We start from the raw sequence: 9,396 nt of genomic DNA on the forward strand, positions 1-9,396 counted from the left end.
CCCTCTGTCCCCTTCCCTCCCCCCTCCCCCCCTCTCTCCCTCTGCTTCTGGGCTTCCTCTTGTGACCCCAATCTTAACACTAAACTTTGAGTTGTCAATGTGCATGGGATAACAATACCTACAAGAAAACCCACTAACCCTCAGTGCAGCTCACTGTGCACAATACCTGTTTCATAGGGGGAATTGGGGCTCGATGAGACCAGAGACCTTAGGCATTAAGCTTTTGTTTGATGGTCAGAGGTGAGTCCTAGCTGCTTACACTAAGACACCTCATTGCTACCCTTGAGTAGCTTCCCAAACAGGCTCAGGTAGAACCCTTTGTTCTACTTGCTCTGTGGGGCTGCCCAGCCTCATATTAAAAAGGGTCAAGTAATAGAGAGCAAAGTCCACTGCTATCCCCCATGTCAGAACTTTTAAAATGCATTAAAATTCATTATACTGACTGGAAACAGTTCCAGGGTTGCCCTCACCTAGGATCAGTCAAGTCTGTGTGAACATGTCTCATACCAGTGATGGGACATATGGCCACCAAGTATTGCCACTGTTCCTGGGGTAAATACCCCTGGACAGCAGCATCAGCTACAGGCCAGGAAGTCCCAGTCCTAAGCTGCTTCCTAGTTTCTGGGCTCTGAGTGATAAGAGCAGTCCCCCTGAAAAAATTCAGTGCATGGCTCCTGGGCTTGCCAATGTCCTGGTGCTAGAGCCAGATCCAGGACCCAAGGCAGGAGTCTATCTAAATTGAGCAGGGGGCAGAAGCCTGGGCTGATCTGCACATGCTTCTACCTTGGCCCCTTCATCACCCACTAGTATCTCCCTATGGACTCACCAAACTAGGCCTCTCCTTCCAGAAATGACTAGGGCTCAGCAGTGTGACTCATTGCGAGACGGGGGTGCAGTCCTTTAATTAATAGGCTCTGGCCTCTATCTCCAGACACCTAGAAAACACCAGCCTGCCCCATGTAGTGGAGACAGAAGGTCCAGGAATAGGAGCAGAGGCCTAGCTCCTGCCTTAGAGTCAGACATCCCAGCCACACTTGTACACTGGGTGGGGTCTGGGGCCTGGCTAGGGAGCAGGTGGGGAGAAAGTCTGGGAGGAAGGAATCTTGCAGGGCAGCTGGCTGTCCACTTCTGTGTCTTACATGATGGTGGCAGATACAGGCTTGGCTTGGGAGCCTGGGGATGGCGCTTTAACCCTTTCCCACATTTTCCTTTTCACCACAGGGCCCTTGTCTTCTTGTTCACTTCTGCCTCACCCTTCTGCTTGATACACCTTGGTGACCACCCAAGGACAAGGCCGGCATGCAGCCAGAGAGGGGGAGGGAAGGAGCCAGGCAGAGAAAAGCCTCATTAATATTTCAGAGACACTGTCACTGCAGCTCTTGGGCCCTCACAGCCCCACCACTTTTGCTGGTTGAGGGAGGAGGATGGGAAAAGAGAAGGGAAATAAAACCAAGAAAACAGATTTAAAGGGACAGACCCCACCTCCGATTCCATTCTGCCTTCCCCCTGTTCCTGGTACAATCTGTGCACACCCTGCTATTGCTGCTGCAGCCACAGAATAGCCCAGAACAGCTTTGAGCAAAAACAATAACAACAGAAGAGGGTCAACTGCCACCATGGTACCCCTCCCTGCTTATGCATCCACCTGCCTGAAGTCCTGCCTTGTAGGCAAGTCTACCAAGGCCATCTGGAGAATTGGCTGGGGCTGTCAGCAAGGCCATAGGGACACTTCTCATCATGAGGAAAGACAGATGCAGATAGGAAAAGAAGTCCCAAAAGAGGCTCCAGCCAAGGAGTATGGATCTCAGAAAAACCTACACCTAAAATCATGGGGATGGTACAGATTGACAATGACTAATTCTACCCTTGTTTGTGGGTGGGCCAACATCTAATTGATGACCAATCACTTTAGTCTCACCTAGGGCAGCCCAGGCAAGCCCTGAATGACCCTCCCCACCAGGCAATCTGCCCCCTCCAAAAGGGGGTTTGAGACCTCCACCCAATCAAACACCCTTCAAGGGCATCCCATGCCCAGCCAAGTTTGTGGCCACATATTTGCCTGCTTTTATAGGTTCTGGTAGGGTTCCAAGGTCTCCAGCCAGAATAGGCCTCAGGAAAGAATGATAGATGTTGCAGCCACAATGCAACATGCTGTGGCAGTTTCTAAAAAAATTCAGCATCATATTACAGCAGCTTCTCATCTCCTAAGAGTAGAAAGCTGAGACCCACAGAGACTTGTATAGCCATGCTCATAAAAATTATTCACTATAGCCAAAAGGTGGAAGCAGCCCAATGTCCATAGATGGACAACTGGACAAACACATTGGGTTTCCCTCCATTTGCCTATAATGGAACATCAGTCAGCCTTTAAAAGGTAGGGGATTCCCACACATGCTATAATGTGTTTGACATAAAAGGACAGAGCCTGTCTGGCTTCATGTCTTAGAGGTCCTGAGAGTCACTAGCTTTATAGACACAGGCAGTAGGATGATGGGTGCTGAGGGCTGGAGAGGAGGATAAGGAGATGGTGTTTAGTGGGGCTGAGTTACAGTTTGGGAAAATGAGCAAGTTCTGGAGATTGATGGTGCTGGTGTCTGTACAGCAATGATGATGTAGTATATGCTTCAGGCCTGTTGGTTCTAATGGTAGAGATATCCTGTTTTGTGTTATATGCTGTTGTTTTCTATAATACCAAAAGGAAAAAGCCACTTTTCTTATTTGTGTCCAAGGTGGTAGATAGGGAGCTTGAGTGGTCTTTTGTGGTATCCCAAGTCATATTATCTCACTCCTTGGACAAGTCAAATCAGCAGTCCATTCTGCTCATGTGGAAACGAGCATTTAGGGAGACCCCTGTTAGGGAAATGGCAACCTAAGTAATCCCTTCCCCATGTAACCTACTCACATCCCACAGCCTGTGTGCACCATCCCTGCTATGTTCTGGCTGCTGTTACCATTATTGCCCATCTACTTGGACCATTTTTGTTTATATCTTGTGGTACCAGGGGTAGACCCACTGGTCCAAGCATTCTAATCAAGTGGTCTACCACTATGATGCCTAAATTGCTTTCTTACTTGGAAATGGAGCAGGCATGTACTCCCTTTCTTGTAGCTACTGGCAGAGCTTCCCTGGGAGTAGCAAGCCCAGTCCATCCTCAGAAGGAATGGTCTAAACACTTGGGGAAAAGCCTGGCCTCAAGATGGGTGAATTCTATACACAAAATGTGACTTTGGAATCAAAGCCTGGTGGTTGGTTAAAGCCTGTAATTCCAGGTGCTTAGTAGGCAGAGATAGGAGGATTGAAAGTTCAAGACCTGACTGGGATGTAGAATAAATTCAAAAGTAGACTGGGTAAGTTAGTGAGACTCTGTCTCAAAATTAAAAAAGTAAAAGTAGGCCAGGGGACACAGCTTAGCCATCCCTGAGTTAAACTCCTAATGCCAAAATGGCTTTGGGAAGTGCTAATGGACCCTTAGAATGTTCTGGAAGAGACTATATGATATTTTGCTAGGTAGATGTCTTATTGTTTAGTCAACAACTGTATTCTTTTGACTCCCTTGCAGCTACATATGACCATGTGACCACACTCTGGCTAATTGGATATAAATAGAAGTGACAGGAACAACTTCAAGGTTCAAGTTGAAGCATGAAAAAGAAGTGACATGTTCTCCCCTGCTCTTCTTTATCCTGCTGGTTGAAATTCTGGTGTGAGGATCAGGTGGTAATGGTTTTCTTGTGTCACTTTGCATATGGATCTACATGCATCATATAGGAGCCCAGATACCTATATACAAAGGGAAGAACTCAAGCCCCCCTTCACTATGTGCTCAATTTAGGCATGGTTATGGGGAGTTAGGAGGCTTCCAAAACTTTCCAGGGCCTTCTAAATCTCATACTCTTATGGTTTCCCTGTATGTAACTACCTATATCCTGGCTCCCTCTCATCTGTATTATTTGACACTGTCATAAATGTTCTAGTCAAAGCAGAAGGGAGTAGACAGGACTATAAGAAAGAGATGCAAGGTCAGTCCTGTCACATGCAAGCCAAGTCAAGGGACCATGCAGAGTATTGTGCACCAAGGCATTGTGGGAATGATTATGATTGCTCTACACAATGAGGCTCTATGTCAAGGGATGAAGCTGCCTACTGTGGAGTACAGGCATCTACGGTATTTTGTCCTTTCTTGCTGAGTTAGTATGCACCCAGTACAGGTCTTCAGGGTGCTTGATCAATTTCTCTGGAGGTCAGAGAAAGAAAAGCAGGGCAGGGCAAGGACTTTATTCAGTCTGTCAATTCTGCCTCATGTGTCTTTCCCAAACCTTCCACCTCTGTCTATTCTGAAGCTGACATCAGCTAGGCCCCAGAATTCAAAGAGCAGGATCAGGCTCCACTGCTGAGGTCGGAACATTCTGTTTGACCAGGATGGGGCTCATGTGCCTCTCAAGATTTTTCCCATTTTAGGGGCCATCCCTAGGCCTACTTGGATCCCACATTGCTCTGGGGTCCCTAGAATGTTTTTATGGGAGAGTCAACATGCCCACACAAGTAATTCTTACAGTGCTGAATGGCTCTGGGTCACAAAGGGAACTTGAAAACTCCTCTCTGGCAAGGACCATGCAGTATGGTTACTGGGATCATGACTCTCCATGGAGAAAGGGGACAGTCAGTCATTTGTTTTCTACCAGAGAAGGCAGAAGCTGAAAAAGGAGAGAGCTGGGGAGCAGGAGCTGGAGAAGCCAATAGGCAGGAAGCATAATGACACTAATTATCCAATTACAGCGAGCTGTGCGGGCAGAGAGCTGCATTGCAGCAGGAGTCAAGCCAGCCCTGTGCCCCGCCCCCACACGCGTCCTGCACATGCTGGCCCCCACTTCCCTCCTGCCCTAAAGCACATACAGCTGGGACACCCTGTGGTCTCTAGAGAGGCAAGAAGACACAAAGCTACCATAGCTAGCCTCTGTGAAAGCCTCCTGCACAGGAGGCAGCCTGTTCTAGTCCCTCCAGCTCTTTAGCCAGAAAATTCCCTGCTGGAAGGAAGGACACCCAAGTCTCCTAGCTCTGCTGGCTACTGAGGTACTAGTTCAACCTCAGAGTCAGCCTAGCAACCGGAAATAGCCAAGGCCTAAACAGGTAATTAAGGAAATTATAGACAGCTGGAGTCCATTGGGGCTATAGGCTAAGCTGAGTCCTTTCAGCTAGGACAAGCTGGGACTACATAAGACTACCAGGACATGAGTGTGTTCTCCTGGGGAAACAGGCCCCATGTGTAGGGGCTTTATTTCTGGAAGCAGGTTAAAGTCCTTGGGCCAACAGTCAGAGGTCAGGGGTAGGAGAAATTCACTGGTATCAGGAGCTGAACATATGGGGATCCCAAATGCTCATAAAGTAGCCTCTTTGGGCCCCTTTTGTGATTTACCCAGAGGACTAATCCCATGTAGAAAAAGAGCTATTTAAAAAAATAAGCTTGTCACTGTGTGGAATTCTGAGGCTATAAGGGTCTCAAAGCTACCTTTCTTTCCTTTGAAAAATCCTTCACATGATATTCTTAGCAGAGGAGGTGGCAAAAATGTTGGAGATACAAAAGATTAGATATGGGAATCAACTCTTGTGGCTACCTTTGTGACCCAGGAGCAACGACTCAGCACACTCAGGTCTAGGCATCCCTCTCCCAGGTTGACCCAAACTGCTGCCTGTTGTCAAATGCAGTAACTGAGGAAGTAAAGGCCAGCGACCCACGGTAGCCCCAAGAAAGGATGCCTTAGAAGCTGATGCCCAGGGAGGATCATCTGAAAGGCTGCCTGATACAGCTCTAGCATCCTCGCCAACCCCAACCGGCTGTGACGGCAAGACCTGAAGGTCGCCCAGGGCCTGGATGCCACCAGGATCACATGGACTGAGCTTTGCATCTCAAAGATTCTGCAGTATCCATGGGGTAGCCATGAATACTAAGTCAGGGGTCCAAGTGTGCCCCCTCAGTGGGCTGCAGAGCCCATCATAGGCCCAACCCAAGCCCTCCTCTATGTTTTCCTACTTGTCCCATAGATGCTAATGGATAGATGCCCCATGAGGCTGAAAGCTGGGAGAGGCACTGATGGATAGTATAGCTGCAAAAAGCTTCTCCTTGGGAGATAGGCATGTGGAATTTTTTCCACTAATCCCCTAAGGTGATTCTAATGATATGGTTCTGCTTCCTCCTCTATGGAAGGGTGGCAGAGACATAGGGGACAGCCTGCAGTCTGAGAGTTCTGACCCTGCCTGAACTCACATGCCCAGACATCCCAATGGACCTTGCAGGGACTATCAGTCCAAGGATCCCAAGAAGGGATCCCCACCCCCAGGCCTGGCCCTCTCTCCTCCCAGGACCCAAAGAATAGACTATAGTGGCTATTCTTGCTCGGTTTCCCAGGATAGGGCCTTTTAAAAACAAAGGTCCAGCCACTATTCATTGAGCTAGGGGGCTACAAGGCCACAAGGGCGACTAGATTGTGTGGAAGAGATACTGAGAACAAAGTCTGTTCATGTGCCATACATACCCCCTTCCCTCATTTTCAATCCTAGGTTCCCATTCCCACTGGCAGCCTCCCTCCTGGCACTACCTAGGAATCTCAAACCCTGGACCATTTAAGACCTGTGGCTCCAAGCCAAGATGTAGTGTGTCTGGTCCCATAGTCTATTGGGAGAAATGGAGATGAAGCCCATGGGGAGAGGAAAAGACCCTTGTGCCTGAAGAGGCAGTCAGTTTGAGGCCTGAGGTGTGACACAGAACCCTAGCTCTGTCCTGGAAATACAGCTGTGCTCTTGCTCTGCAAACATCAAATGGTTTCAGTAGGGATGGCCTAATCTGAATCTAGAATCCCTCCCCACTCTATTACGCCCCACACCACCACCATGGCCCTGGCCATCCATCCATGTAAACTTTAGTTCAGTAACATCTACATATTTTATAACCTGGTTCTGGTTTGTGGCAAAATACCAATGTGAAAGGAATTCTGAGTTCTGGGACAGTCTAGGGACTAACAAAGTTCCCAAGTAAGCTCAGAAAGGGAAAATGGGATGGCTCATTCTCAAACATGTTCATTCAGAGAAACAAAGGCTATTCAAGGTGGGCATCAGTTGGAATGGAATGGCCACAGAGCCTTCCCCATTTCTTCTCTTCCTTGCTTTTATGTTATTTAGTCAGGAAGATATGGTTGTGCTTTTGCTGTCCAGGAACTCCAATGATACCAGAGGACATGTCAATGGGGTTTATTTTGAGGTAAGATGAAAGATTTAATACAAACTCTTTAAGGAACAAATAACTTGGTAAAGGAAATGGGGTCTGGTGGCTAGCAACCTGGCTGAGGGGATACATTGCCTTCATTCCTCATAGTCTTAAAATGAATTTCAAGTCTTTTGCATGAAATAAGGTTTAGCAAAGACAACTCAAGGGCTATCAAGCAAAATGTGCTTTTGAATAAAGCTTTATTAGCACATTGTCATACCCATTTATATTCATACGGTCTGTGTCTATGTTTGTGTTTTCCGTAAAGAGTGTGGCAGTTGTGATAGAGACGATGCATTCTGCAAAGTGGAATATATTTACCATCTGACATTTTACCAAAGAGTATGCTGACTCCCAGATTAGAGTCTTAAACATTTTGCTGGGCATGGGGTTACATACTTGTAATTCCAGCTATTGGAGGGGCTGAGGTCAAAAGGACTGTAAGTTTAAGGGAACTATAAGTTCAAGGCCAGTCTGGACAATAAACTTAAACTCTAAATAAAAAACAATAGGGATCAATTCCTAGTACAGAAATAAAAAGTTTTAACTATCTTAAATGTAACTACAAATGAGGACTGGGGAGAATAAACCTAGAATTGATAGCTCTTAGAATTTTGTAAAGAAATCACGTAATGGGGCTGGGGAAATGGCTTAGTGGTTAAAATCACTGATTGCTCTTTGCTGTTCTTACAGAGGACCTGGGTTTAGTTACCAGCACTCATATGGAGCCTCACATCCATCTGGAACTCAAATTTCAGAGAATTTGACACCCTCTCCTGGCTTCCTTTGGCACCAGGCACAGACATGCAGGCAAAACACATACACATAAAACTTAAAAATGTCAAATAAAAGAAGAGATTCTGTAAGCTTAGAATCCATGTAAGACATCAGAGAAGTGTTTATCTTATGAGTGGTCAAAAATCAAAACAAAGAACCAAGAGGTTAAAATGTTTTGCAGCTAGGGGTTGATGTCAAAAGCATTCCCTCTCCAGGAAAAAGACATCGGGACGGGTATGGCCCTCATGCCTCACTGGACAACGACAGGGGGACTGGAGCCATTACAAGGTCCCCTTCAAGCACTAGAGGTCAGGCCTCTATCCTCGCCTTCATAAGATTAGAATCACCACAGCCCTTCTATACTTAGAGAAGGGAGGAGATGTCAGGGGCAGCCCTGCTTACACACTGAAGGCCTAAAATCAGCCATAGGCCTAAAATCAGCAATAGGCCTGTCATACATGTATAGTAACACCAAGTCTTGGGTCTCTGTGGAAAAACATTGAAACAGAGGACTATAAGCTATTGTAAACAGGCAGCTTTCGTGGAAATTTACCAGCCTGAGTAGTCATAGACCTTGTAAATAGATAGCCTTGGCAGACAATACCAACTTAGATAAGGACAAGCGAGTCATAGGCAGAGTCATAGTGACTTGTCCCCTGAACCTTCATCCAGCCAATACCTTGTTCTGAAAGATATCTGTATTCCCCCTGAACATCCACGCTCCTGTGTCATCCCCTTCCCCATGTCCTGCCTTTCTGTGTTTATAGAAATTCCCTGTGTGAATGAATTATGATTTGAAAAAAATAAATTATTAAAAAAGAAAAAATGTTTTACAGCAAATATATCACACCATTATTTTCCCTTATATAGCTTAATTCTCTTAATTCAGACACATACAAGACATTAAAAACCCTAGTAAATAAAAGTTAAGACAAGGTGATTTACCTAAAACCAAAATAGATCCAATTTAGAAACTTGTAGAAAATGTTCACCCTTAATGGCAATTAGCTGAAGACAAAGCAAAGTAGATGTTTTCTGACCTAAATACTTATGGAATACCTAAAGTTGGCAAGGCTACAGCAAGTGAGCCCTTCTGGCACATTCAGAAGCCCTTCTTGAGAGCTACTTGGCAGGCTGCACTGTTGTCTGGGTCCTCTCCTCAGGACAGGGTGAATGTTCTGCCCCAAGATGCTTAGCAGAGTCTCATGCAAAAGAGTGAAACAAATCCTGTTGCCTAGAGTTCTAAAAATAGCCAAATAATTAAGTGAATTACAATCTCTTGAGAGAATACTATTCAGCCATTAAAAATTGTAATTACTGAGGACTGCCCTGATACATCAGTGGGCTTGATAAATAATTG

Source organism: Grammomys surdaster, unplaced genomic scaffold, assembly GCF_004785775.1.
Source record: "Grammomys surdaster isolate TR1022 unplaced genomic scaffold, NIH_TR_1.0 125179, whole genome shotgun sequence".
In the NCBI taxonomy this organism is placed as follows: Eukaryota; Metazoa; Chordata; class Mammalia; order Rodentia; family Muridae; genus Grammomys; species Grammomys surdaster.